Source organism: Cebus imitator, unplaced genomic scaffold, assembly GCF_001604975.1.
Source record: "Cebus imitator isolate Cc_AM_T3 unplaced genomic scaffold, Cebus_imitator-1.0 Scaffold119, whole genome shotgun sequence".
Classification (NCBI taxonomy): domain Eukaryota; kingdom Metazoa; phylum Chordata; class Mammalia; order Primates; family Cebidae; genus Cebus; species Cebus imitator.
This window is the reverse complement of record NW_016107434.1, coordinates 576,471-602,131: the sequence shown is the minus strand read 5'-3', so window position 1 is coordinate 602,131 and position 25,661 is coordinate 576,471. Positions and strand designations below refer to the sequence as shown.

General features: G+C 39.2%; 1 protein-coding gene across 9 annotated transcripts in view; it reads right to left on the bottom strand.

Moving 5' to 3' along the window:
- MEIS2 (Meis homeobox 2) overlaps positions 1–25,661 on the bottom strand; it is a 212,259-nt gene that overhangs the window by 106,284 nt on the left and 80,314 nt on the right. The gene's annotated exons all lie outside the window — the stretch shown is intronic.

Genomic DNA, 25,661 nt, shown 5'->3' with positions numbered 1-25,661 from the left:
ATTTTATCATGTGGAACTACTATTATTGTGGTAATGCAAGCGCAATAGGCATTTTTCTTGTTCGACTTGAATCCTTGTATTATTATTATTTTTCATTATCCATTTGAAGTTAGGTTTCTGGGACTTCTGGGCTAGTTAACCATTTCCTCTAGTCTGTTACAAATATATTTTTAAAACACTGGTGAACAATTATGCTACTTAGGTTTTCCCAACAAAATAGTTGGAAAAGGAAGACCAAGCTAGTGTTATCTAAGACAATTTTCTCATTTAGTTCCAAACTAAAACAAACAGCAATGAAAGGTCATTAGTCTCACAGACTAAAATTGTTTTGATGAAGGCCAGCTTTCCATTCTGTTGACAAGCATCTCAATTCTTTTCAACAGCTCTAGGTGTTCACACTGGAAGAATGCAGGGCAGACTGGACAACGATCAGCCTCAGGGAACCAACTGGCTCCTCGTGACAATTCACAGAGCTACCACTAGTCAAACTGTTCCTCCTCCTCCGTTTTTTTTTTTTTTTTTTTCAATTTTTTTTTTTTTTTTTTTTTTTTTCTTTGGTGCAATTTTTTTTTTTTTTTTTTTTTTTTTTTTTTTTAACCAAGATTGGGATAATTAATAATGGAAATTAGTTCCGAGCAGCAGATTTGAATATAAACACTGCTTGAATTTCTGCTGCTGTATATTTCCGTTTAGCAATAATTGAGTCTCATCATAATTACATGTTTCTTCAGAGTAAAGTCGGGGAATTAAAGGGAATCTAGAAACTTCACCAAGATTTCCTCCCAGAGGCACTGTTTCTTTCTTAGTAGGTCAAATATCATGGCCCAAAACAGAATCAGTGAACAAGAGATATGGGACAGATGGAAAGGGAATGGAAACTCTGCAGATGACGTGACTTTCCCGTAACTTCTATGCTGGCTTAAGAGCTGAGGGCTGGCCAGACTTGTGATTAAAGACCAAGATCTAAACTGCATGACTTTGTCCCATTGTCTTCCCAGCTAAAAATAAGAATCACCATTTCTCAACCAGAAGTGGGAGTAACTCTCCACATTACATCTTTGCATTCAGGCCTCCCCTTACCATTTACTCTCAGAGGTTTTACTTGTCAAGTCCTCTAACCTTTCCAAAACTGGATGTCAAACAGAGCTGTGAATCACTGAAAGGAAAGCCCTCAAGGGCTGGAAGGGTGAATTCAAACAGCCTCTCAAAAGTTCAGGGTAAAAAGCATTGTATAGGAATAGCTCAGGGATTTAGAAGTTGGGAAATACAGGTTCTATTTTGAGCTATGCCTTGAGCATGTTGCTCTCTTTACAAAAATTGCCAGATGTGAGAGGAAAGATTGCTTACTTGGTGGAGTGTTTAAGGAATTCTTAATCAGAGAATCTGATTAAAGCTAAGAGTGAAACTCAGCTAATGGCTCTTCTAAAACAAAACCAACAAACAAACACACGAGGCTGACAGGCTCTTTATTTTTCTGGGTTAATTTTATTGTCTGCCCTCAAACCGAACTGCTTTCCACCTTTTTTTTAAGAAAGAATGAGCATTTTGCTAACTTTGAGTTAGGAAAGGTAAAGGAAATCCTAGTGTCACAGGTTTGGAAGGGCCCATGGATAATACGTAATTCAGTATCTTAGCCAATTCTTGATCTCTCTACCACAGGTGCCAAGGTACAAATGTGCACGGCTTAAGCATATTCAGAAAGATGAAGCATACCACCTCTGCAGGCAGTTCATTCTGCCTTCAGATCGCTGGCGCTTACCAAGCGCTGACTGAGGTCAAGCTAAAACCTGCAGACCTGCACCTTCACTAATCCTTGCCCCCTCCCCTGTCATATCACAGAGCAAGTCCAGTTGCCTTCTTCCTCATGCAAATCCTTCGAACACTTAAGGATACTCTACTGTCCCTTCAGCTGTTCTCTCTTCTCCAGCTGAAGCAGCCACTGTTCCTTCATGCCATTTTCCTCACAATGGCCTATAGGTTGTTAATGTCCTCCTTAAAGGTGGATCCAATAAATGGCACCCTAGTTCAAAGCCAGTTTGATAAGCGTGGACTACCCTCTGTATAACTTCTTCCATTCTGGATGCTTTGTTCTATAAATACAAGGTGTTTTTTTGTTGTTGTAGTGGTGGGTTTTTTTGTTTTGTTTTTTGGGTTTTTTTTTTTTTTGGTCTTCCTTTGTCACCCATGCTGGAGTACAGAGATGCAATCACAGCTCATTGCAGCCTCCACATCCTGGGCTCAATTGATCCTCCCACCTCAGCCTCTCAAGTAGCAGGAAAAACAAGTGCACACCACCATACCTGGCTAATTCTTTTACTTTTTGTAGAGATGGGGTCTTGCTATGTTACTCAGGCTGGTCTCAAACTCATGGCCTCAAGCAATCCTTCCACCTCAGCCTGTTGAAGTGCTGGGATTACAGACATTAGCCCCAGGGCCTGGCCAAGGCTTTCTTTTTCTTCCAAATAATTCCATGTTTACTGTCAGCTAAAATCTCTCCTCTGTCACATAGCCTCTGCCTTATATTTGTATAATTAAATTATGGTACTTAAATACTCTTTACATTTATCTTCTTTACATTTTCATCTCCTTAGGGTTGGCCCACTGTTTCAACCCATTCCAACCTATTTACAGCCATAAGAAATAAGCTAAGGAGTTCCTAATCTGCTTGAAGCACACTGCTCTGAGGGCTTCCACATTACGTCAAACGTTTCATCCATGCAAGAGCCCTGTGAGGTAGAGAGTCCCCTCATAACTTAGTTGATGAAACTCAGGCTGGAAGATTAAGCAAATTGCTGACGGTCACACTCCAAGTTCTGGCTGAAACCAAGATTCAAATCTTAAGCTTTCTAACTGTACATGACTAGTTATTTCCATTCTTCTGTGTTCTTTCTTAGGATTTCTTTGGATTCCGTTTCTGACATTTAACATGTCAGAATGAATGTTGATGTCAGATGAAGAGTTGGCTCTCTCTTCATCTTAAGGTAGAGTCATCGATGTCCTCAATCAATTTATCATTTTGAAAATAATTGCATATAACCGGGCTGAAGACAAAGCCAATTGAGTTCAGGTGCTAGCAATCTCTTTGTGCTGTCTTTCATTACAAAGCCATCTGAGTAAACTCTCTGTGGCTAGTAATTTTTCATTATGCTCACAAGGACATCGTTGGCTCATTTATTTAATATATAGAGTGTCTACTATATTCCAGGATCAGTGTCAGGCACTGGGCGTACAGCAATGAACCAAACTGACATGGTCATCACAACAACCTTGTCAGAGGTCAAGATAGATCTGGTTTAATTTACTCATAGTAAACCAATGCTGACTCTTAGTGATCAATGCTTCCTCTTAGTATAGAAGGAACTGCCACAATGACACTTAGGTTTGCCTGCCTAGAGGATGAAAACTGGTACTGAGCCCAGCAAAATGAGCAAGGTTAAGGGCATGCAGAAGAGTACCATTAAGAGTGTTGCTGCTGTGAAAATCACAGGCTCCAGCCTATGGTAGCAACCTGACCCAACCTGCAGAGAGTTTTCATTTTTAAGAACACAGAACCAAGGTTTTCATTTGTTCAGCTACAGGACAAGTATATCCCTTTCCCTGTAACCATTCACTGACAACAAACACACTTTTCCAAAGGCAAACACCTGCAGAATTTGCTTAGAAGATAGTCTGTGAAAATCGACCAAAGTGAAAGTAATTTAGCTTCCATTTATTGAGCAACTATTATATGCTTGGCACCGCACTGCACACTTTAATTTAGTTCTCGCAGTAAACCTACTGGGAATGTAATCTTTAAACTCCTCATTTGAAATTTTTAAAATTCTTTTTTACACATGAGAAAATAGAGGCTTGGAGCGATTACGGCACACAACTGGCAAGTCAGAGTCACCAGGCCCAGAGCTGACTCCAAAAGCAACGTTCTTCCTACCTCCCACATGGAAACAAGTTGTACCTTTTTTGTCTTCAAATTCTTAATATTCCAGCAAGGAAGGGTTTTAAATATCAGGAGAAAAAAGGAGAGAAAATTTGGTGTGATACCTAAGGCAGTCACCTCATTATTATAGCCAATAATTTCTTCAGGCGTCAGTGTCTCAATGGGTTGAATTCAATTAATAGGACCTACATGTCACAGGCCTTAAAAATGACTACGAAGGGATTTTTTTGAGAAACAGATTAGGGCCACTGCTTTTAGGAGCTACTGTACTTCCTCCACTATCTGCTTGATGGTATTTGAACTAAGCTAAATAGAAACTAAGTTTTTTATATCCTAATAGGGATTGGAGCCCTCTTTACCACCATCACCCAAGCTTGCCAGCCTCAAACTGCAGCAAGATGACTGATACTCTTCATCTTTCTGCAATCTCAACCCTTACACTGAAAACTGCCACACTTTTCATGTTTCTCAAGGAGCAAACCCCAGTCTTGATACAACTTGATGATGATCTTACTACTTAAATGAAATAACCAAAGTCAAAATGAGCTTCCTCTTTTTTTCTCTTGATATCACTAATTGTATTTACTCCCACCTAGTCTGACAGAAAGACCTGTTCTTCCACATTGCCAGTGCTATTCTTCCCATGTGTGCCTTTGATTACCCCCACCTCTTGTTTTTTCCCATCGATTTGCCCTTATACTCTGCCCCTTTGAATTTTCAGTCTCTTCACTTCTACTATGATCTTTTCTTTTTGTTCACAAATGTGCATAAGCATACCCTATTCTTTCAAAGAAGAGAAGCAAAAAACAACCACCTTTCCCCAGCTGTACTCCCTGCCCCCTCCCAAGCTAGCATCCTCTCTATTTTCACAGGTCTTGAAAGAAAAGTCCACTTCCGGACCCCCCACTCTGTCCTTCCCTCCTTGCAATCTGGCTTCTGCCCTTGTCACTCCACTGAGACTCTACAGACCGAAAGGTCACCAATGACTTCCTCATGACCAGATTCATTGGTAATTTCTCCCTTTGGCCCATCGAGCTTCTCTATAGACCTTGATCTGTTGATTGTGCATTTCTTTTGCATTAATGTTTATTTAGCAACTACCTGATGCTGATCACAGGGCTATACTGGAGGCTCAGGCTTCGAATATTCTTCCATGACTAAGAGAAGAGGGATTTTCTCACTTCTCTTCTTAGTTCTTTGGTATCTTCTTGGGCCTCTCTAGCTGCTGTCATTCCTAAATATACTTTCCCAAAGATCTATCCTTGGCCCTCTTCTCTATGGTCCTCAGTAACAATCTCACCACTTCAGCTGCTACCTTGGAGCCTTTAGAATCAGAGGCTGATTCTAAACCTCTTCCTACTCCAGCCCTTCAGTTCTTCAGTTCCGCATTTTAAATGCCTGGTGCATGCTCATACACTGGACTCTCATTTTCTCATAAACCTACTACTGCTCTATTTCTTTTGGTGGTTACTGGCATTCTAATACAGTCAGGTCCAAAAGCCTAGCAGTATGTTGGATGGATTCCCCATCATTCCCTGTTCACCACACTTAGATTGCCAGAATATGCAGATTCTTCCTCCAGACTATTTCTAATACTTATCCCCTCACTTCCATTTCCATTGTCCTAAGGTAGGAACTCATTCGATTTCACTTAGATCAGATTTTGCGACCTTCAGTCATTCCCCTAAGGCCTTCAGGATTTGGGCAACATGGGGAGATCTCATGCATTATATTATTTATCTAACATTTTAAATTTAATAGACCTACGTTATTTCTTTAGATTCATCCACTGCAATAGTCTATGGAATGAGAGGTTTGATATACAAATTATATTTTTAAATATGTACTTAAACTTATGCTATTATTAAAATCTGAATAGCACTTAGATTTGCCATACATACCACAAATTATACACCATCCATACTTTGGGAAGGGTTTATTTTGATTATACAAAAGCCTTGTAATGAGTATTCTATCCCAATTTTGGGGGGCATTTCAACTCATCTGATTAAACTTTACCAAACTAATTGTTCTGAATTATAACAATATTCTGTCTGTTTCCTGCTCAAAAACTCATTCTCCACCCAATTATATATGAAATCCTTAACCAATGTGATCTCTAGTCTGAATAGACCGGCCCTCCCAACATCATTTCCTGTTGCTCAGGCAGCCTTATCTCAGCCTTGATGGAAGCAATGCCTGCTAATCACTGCTTCGCATACATTCCCTGCGCCGTCCAGCTGGCTCCGGCCGCCACCCTCACCCCATCACCTGCCTTCAAAGTTCTCCCTCCTCCTCCCCCCATCTGCAGCCTCCTCCCCCCATCTGCAGCCTCCTCAAAACATCCACTAATTTCTTCAGCTGGAAGTAATCTTTCCTTCCTCCAACTGCCATAGCCCTGTACCCATAGTTTTCTTTTGACACTTCACTTTCTACCTTTAATTTATATTATATATTCACATTTTCTCTCCCCTACATTATTTAAATTTCTTGAGGACAGGCTGGGTCTGATTCATCCTTGCATCCTCCTATCACCTAGCGAAGTACTTGCTTATAGAAGAGAAATAAAGACCACTAAATATTGGTTGAATAAACAAACATACAGTCAGGCAACATTTTGGTTTAAGTGATTTTGATCAGTTTTCTCATCAAATAGACATTTTTTCTTAATAATTCATCTGTGTTTCAGTGCCAGAGATTAATAAAGGGGCGGTGAAAGAGCTTCTTATATTTCACACCTTGGCCTACTTTTTCCTACGTTTACTTTCATTTAAAAGAGACAATGAGCGAGATGTAATGAAGTAATTCCATTACATAGCTGCAGAGGAAAGGAGGCTGTTTGGAGTAACAACTAAAGTTTTTATTCATTTTATTTTACTTTCTCTCAGCTGGAAGATTTCTAAGAAGACAGTGCTACAATAAAATTTGTTTTATTTTTAAATTTATTAAGCACATTGGTTTTTTTCAGAGCCATCCTCCCATTACCTAATATGAAAAGTCTAAAACCGTGACTCCTAGAGAGCTCGCTCACCTCCAGAAAGATTTTTCTTTGAATGACTGACCACAGCTGAGGAGAGCCTTGAGCATTTAGTTTGGCACCTGCAGAGGGAGCCCAGAGCAATCCAAGCCGCTGCACGGTGGAACAGAAATGCCCTCTGAGTATTCTGCCTTTTCAGCAAAGACCCTCCCTCTTAAATGGACCTGCACATTCTCATTTCACTGGGCCACAGACTCTGTGTGACACTTAAGAAAATACTTCTCAGGAAGCCAAAAGCTTTGTATTAATCAGACTCTCTCTTTGCTCAAATATAATACTAGTAAGTCTTTCAGGGTGAAAAAAAAATACCATTGGCTACATTTTCTGTTTTAGAATTGTTAATATTTTAGACTTCAACTTCATACATTTTGATTTTTTTTAATTTAGGAGAGAGGAAAGGCAATGTAAAAAAACTAATCAATAAAAGGAAAGGGTTATGTCACTTAGAGATACGAACATGTTAGACTCCATATGACACCTGCTGTAGCCATTCGTGAGAAATTAGCATTTCTCACTAATATCAACAGGCCATTTTATGTATGAAGAAGTGGTCCTGACTTTTGAAATCTTCTTCTTTCTCCAAATTTCTTCTTAAAATATTTTCCGACATGATACAATGTGTTATAGACTGAATGTGTCTTTCCCAAATTCGTATGTTGAAATTCGAACCCCCAATATGAGGATATTAGGATGTGGGGCCTTCAGTAGGTGATCAGGTCATGAGGATGGAGCTCTCATGAATGGGATTAGTGCCTTCATAAAAGAGACCCTGGAGAGTTCCCTCACCTCTTCTGCCAGATGAGGACACATTGAAAAGGCTATCTTTTAACTGGGAAGTAAGCCCTCACCAGACACCGAATTTTCCAGCACCATGATCTTGGAATTCCCGGCCTCCAGGACTGTAAGAAATAAATGTCTTGTTGTTTATAAACTGAAACGTTTATGGTATTTTGTTACAGCAGCCAAAAAGGACTAAGACAAAATGTAAATGAGCAATTAAAATTTCCTTAACTGACATGAGAAATCTTATGTTGGCTTTTAGGCCTTCACAATTACTGGATGACTTTAATTGTTGGTCATGCCTAGCAGCTTCTACTTAATATTCCAAAGCTTAAAAACGGAGAAATAATACTTTAAAACAAGTATATAAAGTGCCTCTTCCTGTACTCAAGAGAAACAATGATCTATACCAGTATCTTAGGATAACTAAGGGCTTTTCTTGCTCAGAGAGCATGTGAACTTGATAATTCTCTGCTAATGAGTGCTGCCATCTTGAATGCAGTAGTAGAATCAGAATTCTAGCAATAAATTTTAACTGTGATGTTCAAGTACAAAACAGCCTGAGTAGGTGAGGCCATTCATTGCTCTAGGCATTATCAGCCAATTCTCCAGGAAAACGAAAATAATCTGCTATGATGTCAGGAAACTTCATAGACTCATAGAATAATAGAACTGGAAATGGCCTCAATAGACGATTCTGTTAGACGTGTCAGCATGTCCCATGTGCCCCGCGTGCTTCCGATTGAGCTGCCTGCTCTTTGTACGTGTCCACATCTCTGCCTCAAGGCCTGTCATTAGCTCTCTCGACGCCACAGACTGATGATACCCATGGAGATTCAAGAACAAGACCCAGACTTGGTCAGACAAAGCCCAGCAAGATCCCGTGCATGACACTAAGGTTAGGCCTTGGAAGGCTTTGAGCCTCAGCAGCCAACAAAACACTACATGGCAGGTAATGTACCATCAAGATTATGATCTAGTGTTACAATCAAGATTATGAGGCATGTTCCCAGCACAAAGAAAAGATTAATATTTGAGGTTATGATATCCCAATTATCCTGATTTGATCATTACTTATTGTATCTATGTACCAAAATAGCACATTGTACCCCCCCAAATATGTACAACTATGACATACCAATTTTAAAAATATAAGAAAAAAGATTATGAGGCAGAGTGAAGTCATGTTGGAGCCTCCAGTTGATTTTGTATAATGTTCTAAAAAATTCCAAGGTAATTCATAAATACCATGTTGAAACATCTACTAATCAAGAGCTTATTTTATTTGTGTTTTCAACATCATGACTACATAAGCACACTGTCAAAGAAGGCACGTTCATTAATTCAGGCCCTCACCATTACATTATCCAGTCACCCCTAGTTAAAGTGAGCTTTGTTGTTAAGTTCTTAGTAAAATATAAAGCTGATTAGAAAAGCCAAAGGACGTTTTTAGGAGAAAGGATAAGATGATAAAAAACAAATATGAGAAAAATGAAGAGTGGGACTTCAGCAGGGACTCAGTTGCTCAGCTGACTTAACTGAAAACACAAATGGAACAAATTAAGGGCTCCAGTGAATCCTCTGAGGAGCTCGAAACTTTCAGGTGTGGTGGCAGCAACACCTCGCTCCAGGGACCAGCACGTCAGAGTACCATTCCTGCATCCGGCATTATTTACTAACTGATTTACTGCATTCTGCAAGCCAGCCCTACCCATCATGATAGAACTGTTTTTTTGAGACAAGTTCTCCCTCTGTCAACCGGGCTGGAGTGCAGTAACATGATCTCGGCTCACTGCAGCCTCTACCTCCTCGGATCAAGAAATCCTCCACCTCTCAGCCTCTCAGTTTGCTAGGACGACAGGTATGCATCACCATGTCCACCTAATTTTTGTATTTTTTTGTAGAGAGGGGCTTTGCCATGTTGCTCAGACTGGTCTCAAACTCCTGAGCTCAAGTCATCTGCCCATTTTGGCTTCCCAGAGTGCTGGGATTACAGGTGTGAGCCACTGCACCCAGCCCATGATATTGTGACAATGAGTTCCCAAGACTAATTTGATTCCTATAGAAAAGGAATTTAACGGGCCGGGCGCGGTGGCTCAAGCCTGTAATCCCAGCACTTTGGGAGGCCGAGGCGGGTGGATCACGAGGTCAAGAGATCGAGACCATCCTGGTCAACACGGTGAAACCCCGTCTCTACTAAAAATACAAAAAATTAGCTGGGTGTGGTGGCGCGTGCCTGTAATCCCAGCTACTCAGGAGGCTGAGGCAGGAGAATTGCCTGAACCCAGGAGGCGGAGGTTGCGGTGAGCCGAGATCGCGCCATTGCACTCCAGCCTGGGTAACAAGAGTGAAACTCCGTCCCCCCCCAAAAAAAAAGAAGAAAGAAAAGGAATTTAACGCATGGCAAGTTATTTCTGTCTATATAAGTGAATGAATCTAGCATACATCTCTTAAAGAAATGCAGGGTTCTGCAAAGCACTTAAAGATCCTTTGGGAGGTGAAGTGCTGTATCATTTTTATGGTTACACAATTACTTATAATTGCCTTTCCTTGTTCTAAGTATTTGTTTACATAAACTTTGAAACAAATCTTTTCTGTGCATAACACCTATTTTAATTTTTGCATTCTTCTTTTGACCACTGATTTTTCCATTTATTTAACTTTTTTTAGAACACTGACTTTTGATAGTGGTTTCACATCGCCACTGGTTTTCATACCATAAAAATCATTAAAATTTTGACAGAAATAAAAATACTTACCTATAAATAATTTCTAAATTAAGCCATGGCCTGGCCTGTATCTCTTACCCTCTGAAGGACACAAAATGTTTGGGTAGTGTAACCATATAAATTAATTTTACTTTATGCAAATGGTTATAATTTCTATTATCTGGAGAAATTAAGATGTCAGCATATCTGACACTTTCAGGGGTGTGACCTTATATCTTCTCCACCACAGCTTGATCCATGGTCTATAAACTATACTGTTCACTTTCAATCTATGCAAATCTACTTTAAATCACTCCTTCCTTCATTACCTATCTTGTGCCTGTTCTCTACCTCACAGATATTTGATAGCTAAATGCCTCTCTTAATCACTAGGGCTAGTGCCAATGAGTTTGTTTTTTTTTTTTTTTTTTCTCAAAAATTGTCCCTCTTACAACTGACATAGCTCATTACAGACCCAGAACTGTTCATTGTTTACCTGACAAAACTTTAACTGGCTTCCTCATGGATAAGCCAATAACCATGGTAAATTCCTGAATAAAAGTAAAAAAACTATTGGCTAAGGTTTTAAAGCCATTCTGATGCAGCTTTATGTAAACATGTACTGCTTCATGCACTCTTTCCAAACCAGACCGTATTTGGAATTATCTTTTTCAGAAGGAAGGGGTTGGAAATTGCTAGTATCTATGAAAACACTAAATCTGTGTGTCTTACATTGATAACTGAGGTTGTGGGATTGTCTGCCACCTTTACTAGCTGGGTAAGTCTAGGCGAATATATTTAATCTCTCTGCGCATTATGTGCTTACTTCATATGTGAAATGAGGATAGTAACAGTGTATAAGGCTGAAGGTAAGGAATGAAACCTCTCTTGACTGTCCTTCCAACTTTAATGATGGGTCCAATTTGTATAAGGGCAATCCGATTTTCTTGTCACTGTGACCAACTTGTGGCCCACATGAGAGTTTTGCTAGAGGCTTCTCGGAAGACTAGTTCTCAAAAGAGATCCAGCCAAGTGCAATGGAGCACACCCGTCATCTCAGCTACCTGGAAGGTGGAGTAGGGAGGAAATGGAGGCCAGGGGTTCGAGACCAGCCTGGGCAACATAGCAAGGTCCCATCTCAATAAATAAATAAATAAAAGATACTTCACAAGAAGCCAGTTGGACCTGAGAAAAGTAGCCTGTAGCCCTGGCAGTCATGTTACAACTAAGCAGAAACCCTCCCTGAGGGAGGCGCGAGCATATGAACAGGACAGCAAAGACACCCTGGGTCTGGGAGGACATTGCTGAACCACCAACTCCTGAAGTCCACCATACCACACACCTTGGAACTTCCTCATTATCCTTTAAGCCAGTTTGTGATATAATTTTCTGTTATTTTGAGGCAAAAACATTCTAACACACACAGCTTTTCATCACCTTTGTGAATACACACTTGGTGTTCACAATACCATTGATTTAGAAAATTATTCCTCATTCTGATTCTTTAAAACTTCAATTTTAAAAATGCCATCTAAGATTAATGTCCATAAGCTTCTGCTGTGTTAATAAAGAGGCAGCGATATTTTTGATAAATATCCTTGATGTTTCATCAGTTATTGAACACCTAGCATAATGTTGTCTCCAGGAGGTCTGCAAACCTCTAGAAAACTATTTGTCAATATATAGCAAAACTTAAGGATTTTAAAACCGAACATTCTCCTCTTCATGTAAAAAATATAAGGGTAGGCTGAAACATCTGCTATCAATAAGGATACCTTTTTAAAAATGTTAAATTGAACACAGAGAATTAAACAATAGAAAAGTATTCATTTCTATGGTGCCATTATCCTGAATATAGCCAGTCAATAAAAGAATGATCAAAGAGCATTTCAATTTTTTCTACTAGATTATTTTTAGTTTTATCACCAACTACAGATTATCTAGCTAGCTAGCTAACTATAGTTATATTAGCTCTAGGACAAGTAACTTGGCTTTACATTTTTGACTGATTTATAAATTAGTAATAAAATCAACCCAATTTAATAAACCGAATGTTTTTAAAATCTACTTCTACTTATTTCCCACGCTTGGAAGTTTTGCATTTGTTCTCAAGTTTCACCAATGACCTTTGAACCATTTTCACGGATTTGTAAATGAATGTAGATGAGTACAAGCCAGTAAAGATGAAATACAAAATGAAGTGTGCCATTTGAGATCTTTCACAAGAGTCACTTTTCTTTTGGAAAATTTATTCATTTAAGTCTTCTTATTTCTATAATAAGTCATCTCCTCAATTTGCCTATAATATTTTAAGTACAAGAAAAGTTGAGTGGGATCTTCAGATAAAGACTTTCACTCACTTTAATATACCGTCAAGTGTGATTTTTAAATATTTCAGAAAGTTTTTAACTGCTAAAAGGCAGAAGTTTACCATTTGCTAGAAAATTATCAAAAACTATTTTAGCTTATTTGGAGAAGACATTAAAGTTATTGATTTGGGGGGAAAAAAGAAAGAGCTAAGTATTTTTAAGTGAAGCATCACTTAAGTGCTAGAATGCATTATAGGAACAAACATAAGAAATGACATTTTGCGCTGCACACATTTAGGTATAAAACAGAATTTTTCAGGCTAAGAATAAAGCAGAATGGAACCCTAAACCAGTAAACATATCTCCCGCCTCTTAAATTATCATTTTTTTCCCATTGATTGAATTCCTTAAGATAACCCATAAAAGTAAGGTCTCTGTGACCATAAGAATTAAAATGAGATGTCAACTTGAGCATAAACCCAATATAAATTTGGTCTCAACTTCACATTAATAAATGTAGGGTTCAGGTTTGTTTTGTTTTGGGTTGGAAATATTTATTTCATTGACAAACAATTCCAGAGTGCAAACATTTGTCCTGTTAAGCTGAAGCCAATGTTTATTTTAGCACTGCTAGGATACCTAAGTGTTGTGTAAATGGGAAAATACTGGCTGGAGAAACATTTACACAAAAGATTGTGTCTATTAAGACAACGAAAGTGTTTCAAAATATATCCTTTGGTTTGGGTTTATGGCAATGAAGAATTAGGCTTCAATTAATATGAAGTCATTCAATTTGGAAAAAGTATTCTAGAAACTTGCTTCCTAGTCACTTTGATACTTCACAAAGTTATCCTTGGAAAATTTAAAGATTTCCCACTTTCTTTAGTCTGCTATTGACAAAGGTCTGGAGATTGAAAAGGAGGGTCTGAAAAAAACTGATTTGGGTACAAAAAATATATATGAATGTTGACAATTCTAAAATGTATATACATATATACAAAGAATAAATATGGATATGAATTTGAAAACTAAATCAGTTAAACTAGCTCGTAGTTTATTTTGTGGATGTTCAATAAAAGCAGAATAAGTGAATAAATGAATAAGAACATTGAATTAATATCCTTACAGTTAATGGAGGTAAGGGAGACAGATCCCATTTGATGTATACTAACCCATGCTTTTCATAGCCTGAAAAATAATGCTGGAAAGCACTACGGGTTTTTATTTGCTTGTTTTGAGACAGGGTCTCCCTCTGTTGCCCAGGCTGCAGTGCAGTGATGTGAGCTCGGCTCACTGCAACTTCTGCCTCCTGAGCTCAAGAGATCCTCAGATCTCAGCCTCTGGAGTAGCTGGGACTACATAGGCATGCCACCATGCCTGCCTAATTTGTTTTTAGTAGAGACAGGGTTTCACCATATTGCCCAAGCTGGCCTCGAACTCCTGGGCTCCAGCGATCCTCCTGCCTTGGTTTCTGACAGTGCTGGGATTGCAGGTGTGAGCCATAGCACCTGGTGGAAAGCACTGTTTTAGATGACTCTCCAAAGCTTTTTGGAGTTCTTTAGATCAGCTATTTAAAATGAATTTAAAAACTTAATTGAATAGGGTTGAAGGTGGATTTATTGCTGATCTGACTTTATCTCTTGCTCCTTCCAAACTCACACTCACATCTCTACTTCCCTCACCCAGGAAGAATGTCTAATTCACAATAGTAATTGCGTCCAAAATGATTTAGGGTGCATAAGACAAATCTAGTCCCAAGTTCATGAACACCATCATTCTTGTCATATCTCCTTTTGCCCATCTCTCTGTATTTAGCTTAGGTTTAGCCATTGTTCTCCAAATGAAACAAAACAATAGTCTATTGCTCCTTATGAGGAAATGACAGGGAAAGATTTATTAAACTGGAATGTATCTGAAACGTCATCTAGTCTATAGATCATTCTCCAGATGAACACGTATAAGTAGTTCTATGTGTATATGTAAATATATTTGGGGTTAGGGATATTATATCACACAGAGTAAAAGCTGACTTATTAAATATAGAGACATAACTTTTCAAAGTAGGTATCTCTTGTCTCCACACAAAATTCAGTCATGGAAATCTCATTCATTTCCCAATCTGTCATCTTCAATGATGACCAATTTCAGATGCAGTTGAATTATATGAGTGGCTTGGATATAAGTCCATCATAGTTGAGATTTTTGAGGATATTTTAATTATCCACAGACATTTCAAAATAGAAAAACGAAGTTCTTTATTAAGACCCAAATGTATATAGACGCAGAGTCCAAAAGAATTAGTTTTCTTGATTAAAGAAAGTATATGTTACTGATAATATGATAGAAACTGAAAAGAGATATGTGCATTTTCAATAGCTGTATTTGACTTAAATTCTTTAGCAATATGAAAAAGGATTATGTTTATAGACCAGCTTCTATCAGTGTTTTTTTGTTTGTTTGCTTTTGAGATGGAGTCTCATTCTGTCTCCTAAGCTGGAGTGCAGGGACCTGATCTTGGCTTATTCAACCTCTGCCTCCTGGGTTCAAACAATTCTCCTGCCTCAGCCTCCTGAGTAGGTGGGATTACAGGCACATGCCACCATGCCCGGTTAATTTTTTTATTTTCAGTAGAGGCCAGTTTTCACCCTGTTGATCATGTTGGTCTCAAACTCCTAACCTCATGATCTGCCCGCCTCAGCCTCTCAAAGTGCTGGGATTACAAGCATGAGCCACCACGCCTGGCGGTGGTTTTACAGCCTATAGATCCCTATGTGACTAAAGATAGTTGTGACTTGATTCATTGCCATTGGTTTATTAATACCAGGTTTTACCTTAGGCTGTTGGTTACACGCCTGTTTGGCAGTTTTTATTCAAGGCAGATTAATACTCCTGACAGAGGGATCTACTCGGTGATGCAGTTTTGTGGCATCAACACAATTAACTTTCCTTCATTGCACATCAGTGGCATGTTAAGTTTTTCCTAACAACCTCTATGGATGCATATAATCTCATCACTACATATGAAGCATGTCCAATAAAAGGAACATTGATGGGTACTTTGGTTCAATATAGCAGCAAGATTTTATAGCGGCTGGACCAAAGCAGGTAAAATTTGATCATTAAAACATCTCCTTGTTCCTCAGTCCTTTCCCAGTGGTTTGGCCATGTTAGAAACCATAGATTGCTAAGAAAGAAGTCAATAAAGAGATGCACCATTTGTTTGCAAAGAAAGCATGCTTCTGTTTTTATCACTAACTGAACCTCAGCATCTAATCATATACCCTATTGGTAGGCCAGTTACAAAGAGGCCCACGGGTGAAGTGTGCCCACCAAAAGGACCCATGAATTTAACTGAGAAAATGGTACAATTCTTCCCCTATTTCACATAAGTTCTACCTTACCACAATTTGCTTGTTTGTGTGTGTACACGTGTGTATGCATGGATGTGTGTGCACCTATATACTGCCTATTTTACACATATTTGTATATCAATATGCTACATAAGTTACTACTATATGGCCATTTTTACTAGTATGGTAATTAAAATTTTCCTAATGTGTATAAATTCAATTACATTAAATTTTTTATTAGAATATCTTTAAATAATTTACTATAAATCTAATTTGGATTTGCAGGTCATTGAGTGTATTTTTCAGGTGGACCCACATGAAAGATTAGAATATTATTTTTTCAATGTATCTTTTTTTTTATTTTAGCACTTCTGGGCTATATTACAGGGTATAAATTTGTCTACCAATCTTTACCTCCTGTAAATGCATATTTCAATCTCCGTGACCCTTTTAAAAGCTCGACAGTATTGGGGTTTTAAAAGGCATGAAATTATTTAAACAGAAAAAAAAGAAGGATGTGTTCTGGAGGAAGGGGCTAGACAAAAGAACGTAAGTGAAAATGTTGATTCTTCTTCCCTAGGACACTACAGGTGGTGGTGAGAGAAGGAAACTGGCTAGGAAGATTTCAAGGAGTCCAGGAGAATCCTTCCACTGAGAGTGCCAGATGGCACCTTACAGCAAAGCTCAGCCTGAAAGTGAGAATAAGGCCTGAAGAAACGAGAGAAAGCATCTTACTTCTGAGGAACACGGAGGAGCTGAAGAGAAGAGAGGAATAAAGATGATTTTAGGGCCAGACACTGTGGCTCATGCCTGTAATCCCAGCACTTTAGGAGGCCAAGGCAGGTGAATCACCTGCCATCAGGAGTTCAAGACTAGCCTGGCCGACATGGTGAAACTCCGTCTCTACTAAAAATACCAAAAAAATTAGCTGGGTATGGTGGCGGGAGCCTGTAATCCCAGCTACTCCAGAGACTGAGGCAGAAGAATTGCTTGAACCCACAAGGTGGAGGTTGCAGTGAGCTGAGGTCACACCATTGCACTCCAGCCTGGGCAACAAGAGCAAAACCTGTCTCAAAAAATAATAATAATAATAATAAATAATAAATAAATAAAGATACTTTAGGAGGAACTCAAACAGCTTGATGAATTCAGAGCTTTGGCAATGAAATAAAATTAACAACTACCACTTCTTATAACAACTTCTGGGTTAGGCAAGATAGAAATGACTATCCCATTTTACAACTGAGGAAACTGAAGCTCGGAGAGGAAACGACTTGCCCATTTAACCTGGTTTCTTATCTGAACTAACCAGAGACTCAGATTCCTGGCTCACCTGTCTTTCCAGTATAAACAGGCCGCCTTACAGTATATTAGTGACAGTAGAGACAACATTCCTGTCACTTCACACTTGAGTATCCAAAATCTCCACTTGGTGAAGAATTTCAGGGAGGAAGATACAGGCAAAAACCCAGGGAAACAAATTATCTGCAGACTTAATGGCAAGGTAAAGTTCCTGGAGGCTTTGAGTGGTGGTGGTAGAATGTTACCAATAAATACCAGAACATCAGGAAGCCTTTTTAGGGGTGTCTTGGGTCCATTTTGTCACAGCTTCACATACTACTGTGATCTATTATAAAGAACTTCTTAAACCCACTGCTTCGATATATGTGAAGTGTAGACCAAGTTACAAGACACAAAACCACAAGACCTTTATCTGACTTCAAAGTAAGTAAAAAAATAAAAATAAAATAAAAAGAACTAAGGGTAGATTATCTCCCAAATTGCCAAACGAATTCTCAAAACCCAATCATTTCCAATCCTAAGTGTGGCTGCAGCACTATATCTGAGAAAAGAGAACGACTGCTTGGGGAAATGACATCATAACCCCAAGATGATGGAGCCACAAATGGAAAACTGAGGTCTCTCCAAAAGACAGAAAACAACTGATAAAACAGTGCCAAGTTTTGCCTAAAGAGACGAGAGAGAACATCTAAGAATGGGGGATTAAAAATCTAGGTACGTTATTTTGGTGTCTTACACAATCATCCTAAACCAAATGCACTTTGATTTGAACTTAATTCTGGAATTTTTATTATTTAGATACAAGAGATTTCAATGGCTGATGACAGCACTCAAGCAGGTTTCCTGGACCATCTGATCAGAAGTCCTCTGAAGTTTGGTAACACAAAGCCCAACTTCAGAGCACAGGTTACTTCAATTACCATCTCCAACTGTCACTAGGTAACACTCAAAAGTTCTCTAAATGCCAAACAGGAAAGGGCCTCAGGGGGCATTCCTCAATAGATCACTCCCTTCGGGCACTTAGGTCATAGGTCTAAGGTTTTTTTTTTTTTCCCTCCTTATCAGCATCATAGATTTTTAACTACAGACCTGAATAGATTGGGATAAAAGGAAACACACTGTGCCACCAAAACTCTCATTCTTTCTAATCATAAAAGTACTTAATTCAGAAACTTTAGGGGAATCAAATTCTTTTCTTTCCCAGAATCAGAATTGCACTGACATCGTGGCCCAACATGTGACTTGAGCTCAAGTGTACACTAAAGTGAAAAGCTATTGTCAATATTTAGTGGAATGCTATGGCATGTTGGAGATAGTATCAGCTTCCTAACACCAAAAGAAAATTCTCGTATCACAGGGCTACTGAGATGAAGTAACGCACAGCCCCAGAGGGCACAGATTTCTGCTTTATGTAAATCAGAGCCTGTCACGGCATGCATGATTCACTGCTCAGGGTGTACTCTCCTGTGACGAATGAGCCCCGCTTAATTTGGCAGTGATTATGCGGGTTGCTGGCCCTCTAAACCCCTTTGAACTTGTAATTGCTGCTGGTTTAAATAATGAACATTAAGGGGAGTTGAATTCATAAAACTGTAGATAATTACATTTTTTTTTCTTTTCCCCCTTTTGTTTTGATGCAGGAGTATATTCACACACACACTCTCTCTCACACACACACACACACACACACACACACACACACACGCACACTTCTAAGGCCACTGCTGATCACTGTATCATGCCAGGCTATCGAAATAAACTGCAGTCCTGTTCCAGGGTTGGTCAGGGAGGGCAGATTTGAGGTGGGGGAAGTGTGGGGTGGGAGGCAGGGGGAGCATCTGGGAGCTATGCAAGAGGAAGATCAGAAAGGCCTGGATGCTCTAGGAAAGGAGGAGCAATGGCACTCATGAATATTCATAGCTAGTCACATCTGTAGCAGGCTTGCTTTCTACCTTTTTTTTCCCCTGCGCTGTGCAACATAGAGTACCAGTGCAAACAAAAGGAGGGAGTTTTGCAGCTTCACGAGGCTCTAGATTTACTCATGGCGGTGAACTTTCTCCATGCTTTTAAATTCTCCATGTGGATTTTTAAAGTATATAGTAGGAGATGTGTATATCCTTTCTTTCTATAATGAAAGAAAACCATCCTGTCCCCACATTTATGAAGTGGGAGAATCACACTCTCCCACAACACATAGATGACTCAAAGCCAGTCCTCCTTACCCCCTTCTTTCCCCAACAATTGGTAAAATCACCCGGTATTCTTTGATCCAGGAAAAAACACATTTTGATTTTACTTGAAGAAAAACGAAACGTTATTGAGGGGAGGGGGCAGAAACCAAAGTTAGCCAAGTCAGCCAGCTCTTCCCCTCCCTGAAACAACAAAGAATGAATGATAAATTTAGCAGTCTCACGTTCAGTTTTCAAACAACACTGCTGAGATTTATAGCTTCACTGCTCCCATGGCAAACTAAGCTGCACACACAAAGCTATCTGTTTTTGATTTCACTCTGTTTTCTCCAGTTTTTGTTCTTTTTTCTATTTGCAGTTTTTTTTTTTTTACTCTACATTTTCTTTTTCCTGGTGTGAGTCGAATATCAAAGGCCAGTGCCGTCGGTAAGCCTCCAGTGTGCAAGAGCCACTCAATGGGATGTTATTAAACCCGCGTCACAACATGGCAGACAGTGATTAATAGCAACTGTATGAACGGTAGCAACTTAAAAAAACGTCCCTCCAGCAGCTCGAAAAGGGATCAGTGAAGTAAGAATAAGAAGCGTCTGCCAGAACCCAGGGCCCAAGAAGTTCTTAGAGAGTAGCCTACACTGGGATTGTTTGACAGAAAGAAAAAAAGAAATTCCTACTATTATGCATATAATAGGAACTTTTGCCTTTAACTAAGACACTGATGCTTAAAACAGCTACACATTAATTTAAAATGAAGTCTGTGTACAGCTTAGGAATCATTTTATTGATGCAATGGTGTCCCCCAAAATAACTAGCAGATGGGTTTCCACCCCCTCAATGAAACACTGAAACAAATTGCAAAATTGTCAAAATTGTATCGTGAAGGCACACACTCTATAAAAAGGTTGATTTAAGTGAATTGTAAATTTGCTTCATTGCACAATATTTTTCTAAAATTATAACCGGAAAGTATTCTCTGTTTAATTTTTTAGCATATCCTTTCACAAAACACATCTGCTGTGAAGTATTTCTAATTTGTGCTAACTGCTTTTTAACAAACACACACTTGTCACTACGCCATCTAATTTTATTGGGGCAAAAAAGTAAATTACCCTCCACTCTCTTTGTAATGAGAATTTTGACCTGTTTCTGATGACACAAACCAACAGAAAATAATACAATTATTTGAACATCAGATACAAGTGACACATCGAAGGTTAAAAAAGTGAGAAAGAATGAAAACGTAGTCAAACCAGACAGTCAAAGAGAACGTGGTAGGGGAGATGAAATGGCTGTAATTGTGGAGAAGGAATAAACATCTATACAGTGTGTGGGTGGGGTTGGTGGCTCATCCCTAAAATTCCTGCACTTTGGGAGGCTGAAGTTAGAGGATCCGCTTGAGCCCAGGGATACAAGATCAGCCTGGCCAACATAGCAAGACCCTATCTCTACTAAGAATAAAAAATTTTAAAATGATCTCGGTATGGTGGGGCATGCCTGCAGTCCCAGCTACTTGGAAGGCTAAGGTGCAAAGATCGCTTGAGCGCAGAAATGCAGTGAGCTATGATGGTGCCACTGCATTCCAGCCTGGGCAACAGAGCAAGAACCTGTCTCACACAAAAAACTGATTTGATTATGCCTCATTGTTAGGAAGGTAATAAGCAGACTAAAAAAAGAAACAACACTAACTAAGAGATAGGCCAATCACAGAAGGGAAGGAGGGCAGGATGCACTCCGACTCTGAGTAAAAATGGAGATCACCTAGCAACAGTGCGAGTCCTCTTTTTATTCCTTCATTTATTCCTGCCTCACACCCTGTTTTGTGATCCATCAAGAGAAATGGGATTCTATGGTGTTTAGGACAGAAGCGAACCAAGGACATCAAAAATTCTGAATTTATGTTACCTTTCAAATCATTAGGGAAATTGAAAAGTATTTGTCCCCTTAAAGGGCCAACACAGTGATTGAGAGCTAACCTCCCCCAGTATTTAATGCAGGCAGTGTGGTGAATTTCTGGCCCATCATGATCTCCTTTGTCCATCCTAACAACCCTAGGAGGAAGTATTATCATTATCCCTATTTTACAAAGATAAGAAATGGAGGCTGTTAAAAAGTTACAACACTAACACAAGGCAGCTCAGCTAATGTAAGATATTGAAGCTCCATCCAAGGTTTCGGTCACTCTATGATCACTACATATTTTCTTTATATTTGGAATAAAAAATCCACATGCTCAAAATATTTTACATGTTAATGTTCATGGAATCATAGAGAGCAATGAGAAACAATCACTGGACCTTGCCTGTATCTAAATGATCTGAGGAATGTGTCTTCACAGCACAGGACCTTGGGCAGGTGATTCAGAAGACAGGGAAATGTGGCTATCTAGCCAATAAGACCGACATCATCTCATTAATGTTTTAGATTTATTATACTATGCAACCTCAATCTATCAGGCTTATGATATAAAATTTTCAAAGTTGTGTTTGTTTTTGTGGAAAATGCAAATAGTATCTATACATGCAAAACAAATTATTTCATTTATACAACTGAGCTATGAGAACAAAAATTATACTTGTGTAGGCTGATTTGGAGTCAAAGTATTAAAGGCAATGACTTTTATTACTAGAATTTAGACTTCTTGAAATATCTAAGAATCAAAGTAGATTTTTAACCATTCATTCATAAACAAGCAAATCAATAAAAAAAATTCCCTTACAACGTATTAGTACGACAGAAGAAACTCATGTCATCAAGATGGAAAAATGATTATAATTTGATATCTTCACTAATGGCAGGGGTAAGACACACATCATACAAATTTCCACTTAGCCTCTCCTTCTCTCCTTAAAAACAAGCCATGGAATGGAGAAGTCTGGAGTGCTGTGGCCCCATCGCTAATGGTTAAACATACTCTGGGTAATGACAGTCCCAAACATCACCCAGCAGGCCAGGTCGGTCACTGATGGTCCCACACTACATTAACTCCAGATTCAAGCCAAGAGGACTATTCCCAGACCACCCACAGCTATAATTTATATCATGGAGCGAGGAGGAATGAGAAGAGAAAAGGTAATTATTGAGTACCAACCTTGTTCAAGTGGGATAGACTGTTTTACATATTCTGTTTTATTCAGTTCCCTTCCATCCTGATAATCTTACCCATTTTACAGATGAAGAGTTAAAGATGTTAAATAACTCATCCAAATAAAAAGCACTAGTAGTTAGCCTCCTGTGAATCAAACCAAAGTCAATCTGAACACAAGTACTGCATGAGCTACTAAGACCTTCTACCATTCTGTTTCACCCCTTCTGTAATAGAAGCATAAGGACTGAAGGTCACAGGGCAAGTCACCGTCAAAACTTTGATATTTTTACATCCGTTTTGCCTACCACCCCCTTGCTTTCTCATTCATCTTCACCAAGCTATATCAATGGAATATGCATTGTATCTGTAGTGCACAGATGACAATTTAAATGAGTATTTGGGAGTAGTATTTTGTTACAAAATCACAATGACACCATGTCTTCAATTAAATTGCAAAGCATTCAGGAACTTAAAGTAAATGACTCTCTGGATCACTCATGGGGATAAATTTAGAGCCCCAAAGAGAAAGGAAAATATCTGGTTTGTGCACATGTATATGGCCTGTAGAGGGTAGGGGGAGCACAGTGTGGAGAGGCAGAGAGCTGCTCACAGTGAAGCATGGGGCCAACAGCAGGCCCTGGTCTTAGGTGCTGCCAGGTTCATTCCAACTGCTTGCAGTGTGAATTTCAAATATAATCCAAACAGAAGTGACAAAATCCAAAACCACAGGAGCAAACACTGGCTTTCAAGTGCTGTGGGAACAGAGACATTTGTTTAAATAACCACTGTTTTAAAATTGCATACATAGTAACACCAAAATAAACAGCTTGCGATGCTGTTTATTTTAAGATACACAATAGTAATGTAAAGTGTGGCATGCCCCAGATCCGGGGAGCCCAAACATAATTTACAGTTGTAGAGAGCCTTACGAGGACTCAGCTACACACCAGGACTGTCTACTTCCTGATTAGATAACAGCGAAGGTCAGAAGGCTTTGCTTTTTGTGCAGCAAAGAGCCAACAAGCCACCACAAAGACCCTGCTCCTCCTGCTCGCTGTGAATTATGAATCGGGTCCTGTGGAGAGCGGGGTTTGCCAAGTCTCCTCTACAAAGCGTGTATTAATCACAGGTCCTGAGGAGGGGTCAAGAGCACAGTCTGACAAACTGGGAAATGAGTCTCGTCTGCTGACCTCGCTTCCCTCAGTCCTTCCCCTCCCTGATCTAAAAACCAACCGAAGAAGGAAAAGAAAGAGGAAAAAAATCCTGAAAATACACAAGCCGGTTGGGTGCCGAAGCATATGTAAAACTGAACTCTAAGGAAAAGCAGCTAGATCAAACAAACCTTACACATAATCAGAATAAGAACTCAATTTGTGGCTTATTTTAGCCAACTGGATAGTCCTCCCCACGCCTTCTTTGCTCCTCTTTCCTGCCTCCATCCAGGTGCTTTGAGGAAACATTTGAGGGATCCTTATCTCAGGTTCTCTACTCCAAGATGAGTCCGTATTTTAGGGAGCTTTATTACTGCTTGGGTCTAGCAAAGACCTGTAATTCTAATGGCATTACTCCTGGCATTCTGGTCTTTTTGTTTTATCTCACCACATCCTAAATTAACTTGCCTCTTTGCCCTCATCCTCATTGGCTGAGTTACGGAAAAAAAAAAAAATCCGAAAAACATTTGATCTTTTCCATACGTATAATTCCATAACCCTGATTTTTTTTAAAGCTTGCATTTGTTCTAAAATATTGTTAACCTAAAAACCCTCTGCTCTGAACTGAATTAAGTCCTCCCAAATGTTGTGTGTTGAAACCCCAGCGCCCATATGATAACTATTTGGAGATAGGGCTTTTAGGAGGTAATTAAGGTTAAATGAAGTCAGAGGCAAGGTTATGCAGGGACAGGGAGAAGGTGGCTGTCTGCAAACCAGGAGAGGGCCCTCACCCAGAACAACCCTGCTGGCACCTGGCTCCTGGACTTTCCAGCCTCTAGAACTGTGATAAAAAAAATAAATGTCTGTCTGTTGTTTAAGCCACCCAGGCTATGGTATTTTGTTATGGCAGCCCTAGCTATTAATATACTCTTAGACTGAAATTATTCCTTTTTCCTCCTTACCAATACCTCTGGAATCAAGGACAAGAGGCTAGTCTGTTCTCTCTTCCCTTTCTTCCCTTATTCCTGCTCCCAGCCCCTACCCTAAGACTGTCCAGCCACCTTTCTCACGAAGTTCACAGCATTTGCTTTCTTTTCTCTCCACCAGTTTTGAGGGAAGAATGTTGACTTTTAAGCCACTCCCACTTTTCCCTATGACATCTGTACATGCTAGAAAGTTGGTCTCCACCACATGGCTTGCACCTACTTTTGAGAGCTTCAATATGTCTGACAAAAGCCTGTCTAATGTCTTGCCTCTCTCATTTCTAATGTTATCCATCTCTACTTTGTCAGCAGAAAATTCATCAAACAGAGATGTTGCTCCTCTAAGATCGCAAACCTCAAAATGCCCCTCTGTTTCTCTGTTCTCTCTTATTCCACTCCTGGACTTGTAACTCCTCAATGGGTTTCCAGTGTTCCAGTGGGTTACCACACTGTATTTCTGCCACTTAGCCAGCATGGTTCTTTATTAAAGTAAAATGTATTGTCCTGTATTATCAATGCAATACACATAGAAAATTTCTAATACAAAAAGTAAAAATGTCACCCAGATCTTCCTACCCAAGGATAATCATTCATGTTCCATGCATACATCCATATATATTTTCTCTAACAAAATTAAAGTTATATCATATATACTGCCTTATCCATTTCTCTTTGCCTAGTAAAACATTGAAATTTCCCCTTATCTCAAAATATTTTTGAAAGTAATTTTTAATGGTTACATAGTAGTCCAGAACATTCTATGACAATCCATATCTCCTCCATATGGGAATAGAGGTGATTTTCAAATTTTTATTATAGTAAATAATATCTTTATA